This window comes from Strix aluco, chromosome 1 (assembly GCF_031877795.1).
Source record: "Strix aluco isolate bStrAlu1 chromosome 1, bStrAlu1.hap1, whole genome shotgun sequence".
Classification (NCBI taxonomy): Eukaryota; Metazoa; Chordata; class Aves; order Strigiformes; family Strigidae; genus Strix; species Strix aluco.
This window is the reverse complement of record NC_133931.1, coordinates 162,297,965-162,313,647: the sequence shown is the minus strand read 5'-3', so window position 1 is coordinate 162,313,647 and position 15,683 is coordinate 162,297,965.

Below are 15,683 nucleotides of genomic sequence, written 5' to 3'. Positions count from 1 at the left end.
CGGTGGGTAATTTTGACCAGGTAGGAGATGGTAAAATCACCTCAGGCATGCCTGACTTCACCGTAAGAGAGAAACTCTCCAGCATGAGTATGTAAAGTTTGATTTGGATCATCATCTCTGAATTCTCATTCTTGTTCTTTCTGTCATGGTAGTGGAAAAAAAAAAAAAATCTGCATTTCCCTCAACTTGCTCATTGGTGCGGCTCCACACTGAGACAGTGACAGTGCCCAGCCTTCAGCTTTAAGGTTTTGAGCCACAACAGGCCAGACACTTTTCTTCTCCAGCACAAAACAGTGAAGAGTTTGCACTACAACTTATATTTGAACTTTGCCAGCTTTGGACCTTGGGTTTTGGATTTGCGCTTTAGCAAGAGGAAGACCAGCTGAGACGAAGGCCTCTGACTCCCACTCCAGACCTTCCCAAACCGTGGGAGTGCTCCTCTTGCGCAGCTCTGATCTGGGCCCATCTCTAAATATAACCATAATGCAATTAAATAAAATAAAAAAAGAAACCAAGAAATAACAGCAACCTTCCATCCAACAGTGGTTGAGTTATTACCACAGTTACATCACAGCTGAAACAGGTGCAAGGAAATAAGCCTCCCAAAAGTTTCTATTCAGGAGGGAAATGACTGAAGAAAGAGAGAAAGAGGGAAAGGAGGAAGGCGGAGGTAAGGGTAGGAGCCAGGGGACAGAGCGGAAGTTGTTTCTCTTGGGATGTGGCCAACTTAGTAGCTGTCCAAACCCAGGAGATGTCTTGGATGCTCCTTTTGATACTGTCATTGCTTTTCCCATTTTCAGGCTGCCTGCTAGCAGAGAACGTGATAACACCAGTATTGTGTTGCCCTCTGAATGCCCTATTGCCTGGGACCTCCACAGCCTGCTGAACCATGTTTAGGCCTGATGTAAGCAGACACACATCCTTCCAAGCAGATTTTATGCAATTTTCAAGGAATCCTTCAAGGACTCATCAGCTCAAGTAATTCTCTCTGCCCCAAAACTATGGGGAAGGGAAGCGATTATGAGAAAGCTCATGTTCCTCCAGCAGCTGCAGCCACTTTGGGTGGGATTCATCTGACTAAACATAGATGTCTCCATCTGAGCTAGTCACGCTAGGCTCCCTTTATGGAGGAGAATATGGGGAAATACAGGCACAGCTATGAGTCATCCCCTCCCCAGGTCAGTATCTAAAACAGGTCAGGCAAATCTTGCCCATTTCTCTTCTTTGCTTGTAAAAGGAGCTGCAACGAAGAGGCCAAGTGTAGGTCTGTAAAGTTAGATGAAGCCCATCCTTCATCTGGTGTTCAAACCAAATGATTCGATCTGGGACCGAAGGGCCAAGCTGTGCTGCTGAGTAACCACAGCAGAGTGGGTTAAATTGGCTCAGGCGAAGAGGCAAGGAGTGCAGTGCTGGAGAGGAAATGGCCTAAGAAAAATGCCTGAAAAGTCACCATGGGATGTCACCCTAGTGCCAACGCTATGTTTGTTTTGAACCAGAGCAGGTACCTTCTGCTTTTCTTCCTGACACCACTGCAAGTCTCTGCGTGACCAGTCACTTCCCTGCTGCCAGTCTGTCTTTCCTTCCCACCTCTCCTTTCCAGACGTCAACACAGAGGACCCATCTTCACATCCCCGTGGAGCATCATTGGGGTGCTGCTGAGTGCTCAGACCCCTAGGCAGGCCTGGAGCAAAGGACGTTCACCATTGATGATGGAGCTGTGAGTCTAGGGCACTTCCAAGTGTCACGGACACGCAGACACAGACACAGACACCAGTGGGACGTTGGCTGGCTGTGCCCTGTGCCGCAGCTCCTGAAGCTCAGCTCTGCCCATTCCCTCTGCCCAGCTGCCTGGCCTAGCGCTGAGCTCTGTGTTGAAACAGAGGAGCATTTCCCATGCTACGTGTGCGTCAGGCATGCGTGGGGAAAGGAAGTGCAGCAGTTGCCAGAAGCACCAACAAAGTTAGTATATGTTGTTATCTGATGAGAAAAGTAATGAAGCAAAAATGCTCCGAGCGTGACATAAGCCAGCTTCTCTGTCGAGGGATTACTGCTGAGGACCCTCAAGACCTTATGTGCACCCATGACTGTAATCCGTGAGTAAGAGCATGAAGCATGCACACAAGGTAAATAAATGGTTAGAGGGAGCTGCTCCAAGTCAAATTCCTCCCCTCATTTTTTTCTTTTCCTTTCTCACAATTGAGAGACAAACAAAAGCTCAAGTGATGTCATGGGGCAATGCGTTTGGCAAGTTTCTTGCTGCTGTGTCCCAGTACATGACAAGCCTGTCTACTGACACTGTCTTTGCATTCGCCAGAAGTAGGAATGTGCCAGAGGTGGCACATGCAGAAATTACAGCAGAGCCTGGCAGTATGAAGCAGGGCGCAGAGGAAAGATGAGGCTTTTCAGATCTACTGGAACTGGTTCCACTCAGTGCTAACCTGAAGCTAACGTATGGCTCAAGTGCCAAATTTCCAACTCCCTGCTGTAGGTCGTTGACTGACAGAGGGGCTGGTGCTGTAGGGGCCTTTAGTTTCCCTCCCAGCAAAATCAGAAAAGTGAGTTAATTTGCTTAAAACCAGACAAACAAACAAAATACCCCATGTGTGTATATGTACATGTTTGCACATGCACGTGGTGTACTTTGGAAAGCCCTAAGAAGTGGAAGTCCTCAGATGATGTGGGAATTTAGGACCTCTCCTGAACTCAAGACTTGGGCTCCTCAGCCTCAGTAGCACGCTGATGGACAATTTTGTGTTGGGACTTTTCAGAGCTCCCCTTTCTCTAGCTGCTACACAGAACTGGGGTTCTGGTGCCTTTAAGCCTGCCAGAGGTTTTTGTATCAAGGAAGTTCATTGCTCTGTGCTTGGATATTTCTGGGAAAGCCGGCTGGGAGGTAAGGAGAGGTATGTTCATTAAGTGCCCTCACTTGGAGTTAAAGGGCCAAGCAGCTCCTGCTTCTTCCCCCTGCTACAAGAAGCTCACTGGGATGAACAAAATGGTTAAAGGTGCCCGATGAGAACACAGCCTGGTAATTGCATTACCCCCAGGGTGGGGCGACTGCCAGTTGCTGGTAAGGAGGTACAGCCCTGGGTGAATGCAGGTTCCTGTTCCCTCTCCCCCGGGCCACAGTCCCTCTCTGGAAAATAACCTCTTTGCTCCTCATTCATTAACACCCTGGCTGTGGGATTTGTGTTGGAGCCAAGCGGCACAATCTGACCTGCCCTGAACGATCGAAACAAGCTGTCCCAGATAATCACCTCCCTCGCAGGAGGTGCAAGCGCATGGGGTGGGATCCCCAGGGACCCCACATGCCTGCGCCCCATGGCTGGATTGGTACCAACACCTATTAATAGAAACAGAGGAAGGGATTAGGAGGGGAGAAAACCACAGCTCTTTCCCGACAGTGTCTAGTTCTGCTTGGGCAGAAAGCCTGGCCTGTGCTGCTGGCTCACTGCATCACATCACCCCCATTGTTGTACATCTATCTATCTATCTATCTATCTATCTATCTATCTATCTATCTATCATCTATACTAGGATATGGGGTATTTTGGCTTCAGAGACCCGAGAGTCAACCCCACGCAGCTCAGCCCTCTGTGGCAGCCAAGCAGTGTGTTTGCCTCACGCCAAGATGACCAGCCCCTATGAATGTGCTCCAAGGGGCATCCTCTTGTCCCTTGCTTTTGGCAGTTTGGCTAAGAAACTTGAGGCTTTCCTAAAGGCAATGAGGGGCAACAGCTGAAACCATGGATCTACTTCCTCCACTGAGAAATATATCCAGATATGTTTCACTATTTCAGTCTGCGGAAAAAGAGAGCTGGACTGGACCCCGTGCAGCTCTGGGCTTGCAGGGCTTCCAGAGCCAAGCAGGCATGTAGGCACTCTCGCTTTAAGAATTGATTTCCTAAATAAGTGAACTGTCAACTCCCGGTGGCTAGAAAAATCTGCAAACAATTTCTAGTCACTGAACAAAGCAAATCTTTGTACTGTGCTGTAATAGTTCATTATTAAATAAAGGCTCCTTTGTTAGGCTATAAGAAATGGTGTGTACTCCGCCGCTCTTCACAATGTGCCTTGGTGTGACTTTGCAATGCATATAAAATTGTATTTCATGTCCTGTGAAAAGATGACATAGTGGGTTATTTTAATTTCAGTAGGAAAAGCGCAGGGTGAAGCAAAGCTCCTAGCACAGCTCTGATGATTGCACTTTATTGTTGATGCATTTGATCCACGATCGTATGAGAGGACCCGGAGACTGGACTTTCTCTCATCTGCAACAGGGTAAATGAGGAACAACATGGGTGAAATTACTAGTGAGGAGAGTGAGGAAAAACTTTAGCAGCTGCAATTGCTACAAGTTCTGTTACTTACTGGGCTGTCTTTTTGCAGTTCCAGGCTTAAATGAGTCAAAACAGGAATCAAAGGGCGTCAGTGTTTTCCCATCCAGAAAAGCAAATGTGTTTCCAGCTCCCTCCCTTCTTTCTTTCTTTCGCTCTGTACCCAGCATGCTCCCGATAATCCGCCAGTTTTGGCCCTACAGCTGCAGAGGCCCGTTACCCCACTCCACATCCGCTCGTGTCGCGCAGTGGTGTGGCTTTGCGGCAGACCCGGCCATGGCACAGGCATGGCAGCCATTAGCCCTCTGCCTGAAGGGCAGGGGCAGACCTCGCTTCACATGTTCCTCAGCCATGCAGCCCAAAATGCTTCCCCCGCCCCCAGCTTTGAGGCACGGGATCTCCCTCTCCCTGCCAGCACGTGAGCCCATAGTGTTCTCCTTTGCGTTTCATTCAAACACATTTTGGCGGGCTGTGACCTTGTAACCAAGCCCGTCAGACCATCAGGTAAGCTTGCATCCCCCGTAGTTTTTTCTCTTGTGACGTTTTGCATGGGGTTGGCAGTGCATGAACAGGGCTGTAGCTTTCCTGCTTCTTCCTTCCCCCATCACACCATCAGGGCCAGGTGAGACCCCCAGCAGCGGTGCTTCCCGCACAGCTGGAAGAGGCGATAGGCAGGGCCAAAGTGGGAGTTGGGCAGATGGTTTCTCTGAGCCCTGCTCACTTTCAGCTCTTGGCTGGGCTGTAAGCGGGGCCTTTCCGATAAGTGCCCAGCCCAGCTCAGGCTGAGGCCACTAACTCCTGTCGTGTGGGTGATTCATATGCCATCTAATAATAGCAGCTCCCGGCCATGCCAGCACAATAACTGACCATGGAAAACTCCACACTGCTTTGGGCTGCCAGCCCATCAGCCTTCCCAAGCTGAGCTGGCCGTGGCTGGTGATTTGCCTTCGAGGGCAGCGCGGCACGGCTCAGTGAGAGGCTGCAAACCGTGCTGCGGGCATTCCTGTGAGCGGAGCTGGTCCGCTGGCTGTGAGCCCTCCATCCCAGCAGCGATGCCACTGCTGGGCTGGTTTGGGAGCTGGTGGAAAGCAGACTGACTGCTCCTCCTGGAACTTTACATAAAGCAGTTGCTATTAATTACCTGCCTTGCTGGCCAGCAGCCAGCTCAGGTAGTTGTGTTCAGCCTAACTACCACCCCCGGCCCTTCCAGGGCAAAACTGTGTTTTTCCTTACTTGCCATCCCCAAATGCTGTTTAGAGCATCTGCAAGAAGCTGCTACGTGGCTGCCAAATTCATCCTGGCGGCAGAGCCGCTGCTGCTCCTGCTACTGCGAGGCAGGGGGAGGTTTGCAGGGGATGCCTCATTCACTTGCTTGGATGCTCCCAGGGAGAAAGGACAATGGCAGGGCAAAATGACATTCGTGTCCCCCAGCCAGAGCCATGCATCACCTTCTCCTGTGCTCCTGTGGGATTCACCCTGGCCGGTGTTTGACCATGTGAAAAGGCAGGAAGGTGGCGGTGGTGGCTGGAGAGGTGTCACCCCTGGGAACGTTCGGCTGAAGCCTTGCTAGGCGATGGGTCTATGTCTTGGGTGCAGACCAGATGCGAGGCCAGGGAGGGGGTGAGAAGCACATCACTGCCCTGCATTACAGCCCCAGACAGTTAATTAAGGCTCTCACTTCATGCAGGGAGAGCGATCCTGAGCAGAGCCCGCGGGGCGAGATGCGCAGGCAGGTTGGGGGTCAGTGGGCAGCCAGGACGGCTGCGCAGCCAGGACGGCACCGCACAGTGAGCCAGGACTCCCACAGCGTGGCAGCACTGAACTGCTGATACGGGCTGGGGACCTCGGTCTCAAAGATGGCTTTTTCCCCGCTGCTTGGAAGAGTGGGAGCTTCGCTGAGGCCCAGGGGAACAACAAACGTCCAGAGGGGAGACAGGGTCACCGCCAAGCGCTTGGAGATGAGCATCAAATACTGGAAGAGGATTAATTAGAAGCCAGAAAGCCAACGTGTGATGGAGATGTGTGTGAACCAGCGCGACACGGCCCCACAGCGAGCAGTGCTGCAGTGCGAACCAGGCACCTGGGTGGAAGGATGGAGACAAGGCAAAGCCTTCCCTCCTGACATTGAGCAGGGCTGCCCACACAAAACCTCCTGCACAGGCGCCCCAGACCTTCACTGACTTTAACTTGTGGGGACGGCCAGGCCGCACAGGATGTGTGCTCCTCGGCTGGCATCGCCGCCGTGCCCCCGGCTGCCCAGCTGCTCCCAGCGTCCCGGCAGCCATGGGGACGGGGCTGCGCTGCCACAGCACCCACATGGCGAACGGGGGACTTTCCTGGGAGGCAACTGGCTCATCATTTCACTTTTGCTATTTGTTCGCCTTTCAGGAAGGTTTTCTTTCCGTTTCTCCCCTGACCTAAGCTGGAGCTGGGGTTTTCCAGGCCTGGGAGCAGGGTGGCACAGGTCAGCTCCCTGCCCTGGCTGCACCACCTGGGGAAGGACCTGAAAGCCAGGATCTGAGGTCCAGCTATGCCAGCAACAGCAGTGGGGAGGCAGCTGTGGTGTTCACCTTCCGAGGGCCTCAGATGTGCTTTTTGGAGCCTTCTTGTACTGCAAAAATCATGAAATGGTCCCTGGGTGGAGGAGGAAGAGGTGGTCCTGGAGGCCAGCTGTCACGGCCCTGAGGCTGCAGCCTTCAAGGATGCCCCTGATTCAAAACTGGGCTCGCCCCGTTTTGCTGAGGGCATGTGGTGGCTCTAAAATGACTAAATGCTGTCTTTCTTCTTTGTTTTTCTTCCTCTAAATCTGATGTTTTTGTTGCAGTGGACCAGCATTTACCAGCAAAAAGACTTTGACCAAATACTGATGCTCAGCAAACACACCACAGTGGCACCAGCGAATCTAAGCAATGCCACCGTCTAGGGCACACTGGGAACAGCATTTGGGTTTTTGAGGCTCTCCATTTTTAAGTTTAGCACAGGGTCAGCCAGGCGTGGGCTGACTTTCATGTGCCCATACATGTCTCTTAAAGCGAGGAAATTTGCATCCAAAACTGATGGAAACCCTAAAGTTTTCAGGACAATGTTGACATAAAACTCATCACCTGGTGTAGGAGCAGGGAGAAGAGAGCCTGTCACTCTGCAGCCTGCTCTCCTGAAAGAAAATACATTGTCTGAGAACATGCACAAAGAAAGGAGGATCGAGTTCAGCAGTGTTCATATTAAACTGGATAAATCAAAGCCTTTTACTAGTTCCTTTGGGACTGTAGATTTTTTTGTGACTGGCAGCTCCTCCACAATGAAAAGTCCAAGGAGATTTTGTAATTTCCTGGACTTTCTGCAAAACAGGGCCCTTTTTGCACCCATGCTTCTAAGTGAAGCCTGGCAGAGAAGGTTTGCATACAAACTACTGAAACTACAGGAGCTGCTAAAGGCAGAGCTGAGCCTGCAGCAGGCAACCCCAGCCCCCAGCCATGTTTCAAACAGAAGATGCAAAGACTGTGATCACAAGTCTGAGTCAAAGTGGACATCTCACATCTCAAAAGAGGTGCTGGCTTCAGCACCAGCAGAGAGGTTGCTGGGCGGAGGAGGAGTCCCTATCGCATTTTGCTGGCTGATGCTCCAGCCCTCTCTTTCTCTGCTGATGCTCCAGATAAACCAGAGCCGTGCACTTTCCAACTGCCCGTGCCAAGCAGGGCTCAGGTGAAGAACTGACTGAAACCCAAACTGTTTCAGAGCACGAAAGTCAGTAAGAAGCACTGGACTGCACTCCACAGAGCTAAGAAAGGCATTGCTGCCTCCCTAATTGCGTGTCTAGCCTTTGCACAGCTTCAAGCATTTTCTGTAATTGGGAGAAAACAGCAGCAATCTCCAAGGGACTGGCCAAGGAGAGTAAGAAATAGCATGCAATATTTTTGTTTTTCCCGTATGCCACAACCCAGCCTTGAGAAGAGAAGGAAAAGGCAGGAAGAGGCATCCAAGACAGGGCAAGGACTGGACATGGGGCAGGTGTAGGAGCTTGCTCATGCTGTGCCTGCCTGCAGTGTGGCCACGTGGTGGGGCATGGCGTGTCTGCAGTAACGGTGCCCAAAGGAGAGCACTTGCCTGCTGGGTCAGGGGTGATGTGAGGTGATGTGCCCAAAGGAGAGCACTTCCCTGCTCCAGGGGTAATGTGAGGAGGAGAAAGCAGCCCCGGGGGACTGGCCACGCTGCTTCTGCCTGCATGGAGGCAAAGGAGAGCTTGACATTTATTGTTGCTGGAAGGGAACCAACCCCGATCCCCACGCGTGCTGCAGCACGCTTCGCCATGTACTGCGGCCCTGCAGACCTCCATCTTCTGCTGCCCCAGCCCCTGGCCTCACTGTGGGCACTGGGACCTCCTCCTGCTCATGCAGTGCCACTGGGTAGCAACGACTGCAAGGGACAGTGCAGGTGAGGCTTCCAGCTCAGGCAAGCAAGAGCCTGGTCTGCAGCCACATCTTTTGGGGAGCTTCTGAGAGGTACCTATTTGTCACTGAGCTCCACAACTCCGAGGGTTCAGTGTCTGCTGACTGCTTTTGCACAAGGTATGAGCTGGTTTTTTAGCTCTCTTTTACCTCTGTAACCCTCTGGTGAGAGCTCAAGTTCAGCTTCTGCAGCAGGACAGTGGATGGGGATGGGGATGGGGATGCCACTGACCATTTTTTTTTCTTTGAAGCTCCATCCAAAAAAGCCATATTCTGGCAATGCCATGGTGTGTGGTCTCACAGCCAAAGTCAAAGGAGTTTACCGAAAGCCATGAACTGGGGGCTGAAGTGGTCAGAAATGCCAGGAATGAGACACATCTGCCTTTTCCCAGCAAAAGCCTTCTGGGCAGATAAAGAATTTGTCTAGTGAAAACATTGCCACAATCCTTTGGCACTGCGGGATGTGCTGTAGGTCTTCAGAACAAAACTGCCTCAAGGCAAGATGGGCAAATTGGGTTTTTCCTATGGCTTGGGAGAGCTGGCTGCTCATGTCATGGAAATGGGAAGTCTTTCAGCAGCAAAGGTGCAGCGGGAACCATGCTCAGGAGGCGTAAGCACACATTTCTCATGGTCCCCCCTCAGGAGATGCTGCCTGGAGCCAGAACCCTTTCTCTGGCCAGCCTTATAGGTGCCTCTGCTTTGGGGTTTTCACTAGGGGTTGCTATAGGAACTTAAGTACTTCTGTGCATCCACATCTGAGCAGCTTCCTGCTCCCAGTCCCCCTCACAAGCATGGGGCTGGCAGCACCGGGGGCTCTGAGGACAGTGGAGGATGCTCAGGTACAGCATGAGTGGGGTCGTTCAGCTCAGCTAATTAGTGCTACTATTTCTGTCTCTGGCCTTTTCTCAGTTCTTATCCATCTGGGGCTCTTTTCAGTCATTGCAGAGCTTTCTACCCTGTTGTTTTCTTTCTCTCTCCTCCTCTCTCTTCCAGATTTTTGCCACTGTTTCATGTTGCTGAGCTCAAACCACGACACTGTCCAAGTTATTTGTCTCTTCTGTCTTGCTCCGGTCGTGGGAACATTAGCAATGTTTTTCTGCAGAGCAGAGTGGCTTAGAGACCGCCTCGCAGACCTGACAGCCATCCTAGCGCTGCTGGCAAAGGCTGGAGCATCTCAGCCAGGCCCTGGGAAACGATCCTGTTTATGGTTCATCACCATCTGATCTACCCACTGCTTCTCACTCCCGCCTGGGCTCAACTGTGCTGCCGCCGTGCTTGGCCGTGCCGAGCCGGGAGGGGAGATGCAGTCCAGCCCGCTCACTCCCCGCTCTCCTGCTGCACCCGCCCGGTGCGTGGCTGCGAAGGGAAGCGTGACTCACACGGTCCTCCCACCCGTGAGTAACAGTGTTGGTCTATCACGTCTCAGCCTGCTCGGAGGGAGGGCGGCTGCTTCCCTGGCGAGGCATGAAATAGGTCACTCTGTCCCCGGGACATGGGTGAAACAGGGGACCATGCAAGGCATGGCAGCTGTGAGCAGCCTCACGTCAGATGCAGGGGCTGTGCCCCGTAACCGTGGGACAGGCAAGGAGGTACACGTGCAGACAGACACGGGGTGCAGGGAGTCCCATGAAACACCGTCAGTTCTTCCTTCTTCCTTGCCCAAACCCACTCCCTTTTTCCTGGGAAATGCACGGGGCCTGTCTGAAGCCAGTAAAGGAAGATGGGCGGAGACGGTGGGAACGCGAGGGAAAGAAACACAAAGCGGTTATGTGCTTCTCGGGGTGGAAAGAGGCCCAGGTTATTAAATAGCAGGCAATTTTAGCATGAGTTATTAGCATTAGTTGTTTGTACTGGGAAGTGGTGCCTAGGGGCTCCCATTGCACTAATCATGTAACAAAGCCGTGTTCCTAACACAAATAGCTTGTGTTTCAGCCTGCAGAGAGCGAGTCATCTTCCCATTACCCCCTCTTTGAAAAAACAGTATCAAGATTGCACAGTCGAGCCCACAAAAATTGGGAAAGGAAAAAAACGACATTGGGCTGTCCTACAGTGCCAATGCTTACACCCCTCCTGATAACGCCATCAGCACCTTGGGCCCACGCCTCTCGCTCTTCCCCCGTGGCTCCCCTGGTTCATCCCCCAACCCGGCAGGTCTGGCCTCAGCATTATTGACAATTTTTTTGTTGCCTTTGTGTTCGGGTATAGTAACATCACATCACCTGCTTAGGATAGTGGGGGGCTGTGGGGGTGGGTTTTTTCCTGCCTCGCTGATCCGTGCTATCTCTGTTGTATTTTTTCAGGCTTTGCAAACTGCAGTTTTCTCGGGTACATGCCCTTCTGAAGTAACAAACCGATTTAATGAATTCAATTAATTAATTTACAGCCTTGGCACTGAAGCACAGACTAAAGGTCAACAGCATCCGCTAATTTTGGATGGTACAAACCACGAATGCCCTGCTATTTTTTGTTTTCCTGAGGACTTGGCATTATTTTGAGCTTTACCACATGGAAACACAGGTCCTCCTGCCCCAGGCTGCAGCTTTGCACATGCAACCCTTCAGCAGCCCAATCTCAAGTCAAGCTGGAGGACCAGAAATGTGTCCTGCAGCCCCAGCCCTTCTGCTCACCTCTGAGAATGCTGTGTCCCTGGTGCCTGACCTCGCACCGACTGGCAGCATCTTCATCTGCATCCTCCAGACAGCAACCAACCATGGGCGTCTCCTGCCCTCTTGACGTTCATCCTCAGGTATATCCGGCTGGTGGAGATCAACTAAAAAACGAGCATGCACGGGGATGGTTAAAGGTAGGCCTGTGCGTTTTCCCCCGCTCTGTCGTGTCTTTGCCCAAGGCTTGTCCCATCCCTGCTGCTGATCTCCTGTTGGTGGAGGAAGCTGGGGGGAGCCACTGTCACACACATCCCCACTCCCCCCTCAGAGTGAGCTGGTGCTGGAGCACTGCCAGACTCTGGATTTTTCAGCACATGAGATAAGGCACCATGGCCACCATCAAGTTCCCTGTCCCACTGTAGGGTCTCCTTCACCCCTATCAGACCACCCCCAGGCCTCTCCTCCTGTCTCACTGGCTTCTCAGCTGGGCTTGCTACACCTCTCCCTTCCACCCTTTATCCCTCACAAACCTTCTGTCTGTGCTAAATGACAAAAGCTTAATAATGGCTGAAAAGTGAACAAAAAACCCCAAACCAAAACGAAGAAGTTAAGATGAGCAAATAAAAAGGCCAAGGAAGGCCTACGACAGAATCTGAGCCACTGACAGCTCAACAGAGTGATCTGGGTCTTGCTGAGGTACGAGGAATGAAAACAAGAGGTCTTGAAATGAGAACAGATCAGTCGCCTTAACACTAAGCAACACTACAACTCCTTCTATACTTTTTGCCCCAACTAACCTGACAGCGCCCACGACAGCTATACTCCACAGCAACACTCGCTATGTCCAGCTTTGAAGAAGTCTGCATCTAGTTCTTCTGCAGATCATGCAATAACCCACCAGAGTAGACACCTACAGACTAACCCAGCCAGAGGAGCTGCTCTTCTTCCTCCCCGTGTTTCTTCATGGGTGGCCAAGCCTTTGCAAGAGATAACAGCCCAGAGCAGCTTGGCTTTGACCTCTGAAATGACTGCTCTTGCAGCAGAGCCAACCAGCTCTCTCCTCCTTTCAAACATTTTATCTGTGTGACACTGCATTTTTATTTATTTCTCCACCTGGCACCTCTCAAGCCATTTTTCTTTAGAGAGAAGGTAAATGCTGTTTTGCTTCCCTGTTTTGTGAAATGTGAATGAAGTGAAGCAACAGGCTGGGAAGTAGAAACAGCAAAGGAGCAGCCAGGAGTAGAAGCGATACAGGCGCTGATTGCAACCAGGCTCTCCAGCTGAATGAAAAAATAACTCCCTCCCCCAAGGAGATATTTTAAAAGCTGAAAGCTAAGACTTAAGTACAAAGGCTTTTGTGTTTTTATTGACATTGTAAGAAACATTTTTTTTTCTTTGTTACAAAAGAGCTAAGTGGTTCTGAAAGCAGAAGTACAGTTTATATGTACACAGTGCTACAGACCCTTCAGATCAACCTAAGGCTCGAGAAACATCAGATCATAACTGCAGGTTTATCAAATGAAGACCACTAAGGCCTGTTACAGTTGAACACTATTCCTACCGTACATAAATGTATTTACACATTTTCTTTTTTTTGTTTTTTAAAAAAAGGATTACAAGCTTTATAAAAAAAACTAAAAAAAAAATCGAAAACAAAAATGAACACATTTTTATCTTACACATCTGCAGGACTGACAACAGTAATTGTTCCATAGGAGACATTCCACCAATCCAAGGACAATAACACATGAATACCAGAGGTTTACAAGACGTTTTGGACACTATTAACAGTGGTATGTGCTATTAGATGAACGGCGAATACAGCCTCATCAGGAAAATTTGGCAACACATCTTGGTCCCTCTCTTTTACAGGATCAACACAAAATAAGGCACGTACATTGTGAGAATAGAAACACTGCTGTCCAGAAGGGCGAGCCATTGCGCAACAGGCGTGGGTGAGCTGACCGGCCATTTCATTGAGGGGTGAGGGGGAAGCAATGACTGGAAGCGAGCGAGCCAGCCAGCACCTTAATGCACGTACCATTTGGGGCCATTCTCCAAGGAGAGAATAACATCATCTGCCGTGTGGATGTACGGGGCCATCGTACTCACCAGCAAAGCCCCCCTGGAAGCTCACTGACTTCTTTGCAAAAACACTTTTCCTCCACCTGGGTGTTCCTGGCAGATGAGCTCTCACTGGCGACTCCCACTCTGTGGGAATTAAAACTGCCTGGCTGAGCGAGGCGGATGTGCCCAAGGCCAACGGTGACGAATCTGGAAGACCCCTCCCCCCCGCCACAGAGCCATTAGAAGAAAAGGTGATTTAGACTCAGGCTGCAACCTTTAAAAATAGGAAATTCACAATATTTCCTGCATTTTCTAGTACTCTCGGGTGAGCAGTGGGTTTCCAACTGCTATGGCAATACCAACTGACATGCCAGATAGACAAAAGCAAGCTTTGGCTCTGTAACTGGAAGAGCAGGCGTAGAGGGGTGCTGGGAAACATGCAGCAACGTTGGTGGGGCCTTCTCCAGACTGCCACACGTTGAGAAGGAGGTTGGCAAGTGAAAGCTGATGTCCAGCCTAACAGTGCCATGCTCAGAGAGCCCAGTTTACCTTATCAAAACAAAACCAAACCCCAAGACAGCCGGGCTACGACATATTGCTACCCTCACAGGTACCAAATCAGGCTCTTTAGCATAAACCAGAAAGAATACTAAAAGCTGAAAAATGACACATGAACGCAAGTGGCACATACGCTTAATGGTGAAAAGGATAAACACTTTGCACAAACTCCCCGGGGACATGGTGGAGTCTCTGGTTCTTCAACTTTGCCAAATCAAAATGGGATGCCTTTCTGGAGCATGGGGTTTCAGCCAAGACACATTGCTGGCCCAAGACAGGGGTAAATGAGTGACGAAGGTTTGTCGAATCCAGGAAGGCAAATTAGCTACTCAAACAAGTCCCTTTTAGCCTTGAGCAGTATGAATGGCTCCTTCTAAGCTCTGATGGATCACATCTGCTAATAGCTTCCCAGCTTCAATTGGGCCAGCAAATACAATTATGAACTGGAAAATTGAGTTTAAAAAAACAGTTGGGTTTTTTTTAATGTATTGGCTCTATAACAATAAAAGGCTTCTCTCCCAAGCCACCTACTCCCAAGCTGGTCATAAGTCTCCCTGTTGAAATTGTTTATAAACATGTAATTGATGGCTTAATAAACAGCCAGCGATTGGTTACCGAGAACCATCTGAAACACGTCCAGCACAGCCTTTCCTCATGCATACGCTGCTGTTTTTCCACAGGGGTGTGAGCTGTACCCTAACACTGCAACAGTGCGGCCACCGAAGCATCCCTCCTCGCCCTGGCAGCAGGGGAGGGGCAAGGCCTGCGGACAGGCAGCGGGTCTCTACGGGGCTGCTGCTGGGTGATGAGAGCACAGAAGGGAGAAGCTTTGCCACGTTGCAACAGCAAAGCAACTATTTGCCACGGTGAGCTGTGCCCGATGCCCTGTGCAGCCCAGGGACCACGGCAGCAGGGCTGCGATAGTTGGTCATGGGCAGGGAGGTTGGGAGGGGAACCAGCAAAGGGCAAAGAGCAGGATGGGGGAATATCTCTGCATGAGGCAGAGGAAGGAAGAAATGCTTGGTAAAGATATGCTTGGTAAAGACAAGAGCTGGATGATGGTAAAAACTGTAGGATATTTACATTTGTCTTCATTTCTGACATTCCAGCTCACAGTGCAAATCACTGGGTACGTGCTGCGGTAAACCCAAATACGGCCCCAGCACCAGAGTCCTATGACGTTTTCCTACTGATTTACAGCTTCTTCCTCTGATTCTAACAGCTGTTAATAGATCAATGTAATCCGACAGCTTCACTGAGGTTGCGTTCCTACATATTCCTCAAATACCATGTCCTGAATCAGTTGGTATTTCACCTTTTTTAACAGTAAAAACGGATGAGTGCTATGGCCTTCTAGCCTATAGAAATCACCTTCTGGTGCTACTCCTAATTTTGACTGGGCTAAAGTTTATCTGTATTTCAAAAGTGACCACACTTCTCCTTCTCACTGTGTGTCTACTCTAACAGCAGCTCCTTACAGGCATCAAATCCACGGCTGTAAGTGCCTGCAACACTTACATCCCATAGCAGCATTTTACTATCGGGATTTAACTGAGAAGTCTGCAAGGACTGGGCTTGTATGCAGTTTCTAGGAGTGGGTGAACTTAAACCTTGGTCTTGTAACTGCTGTCCATCCCAACCTGGTTACCCAGGAGCACTGTGTGTTCAGG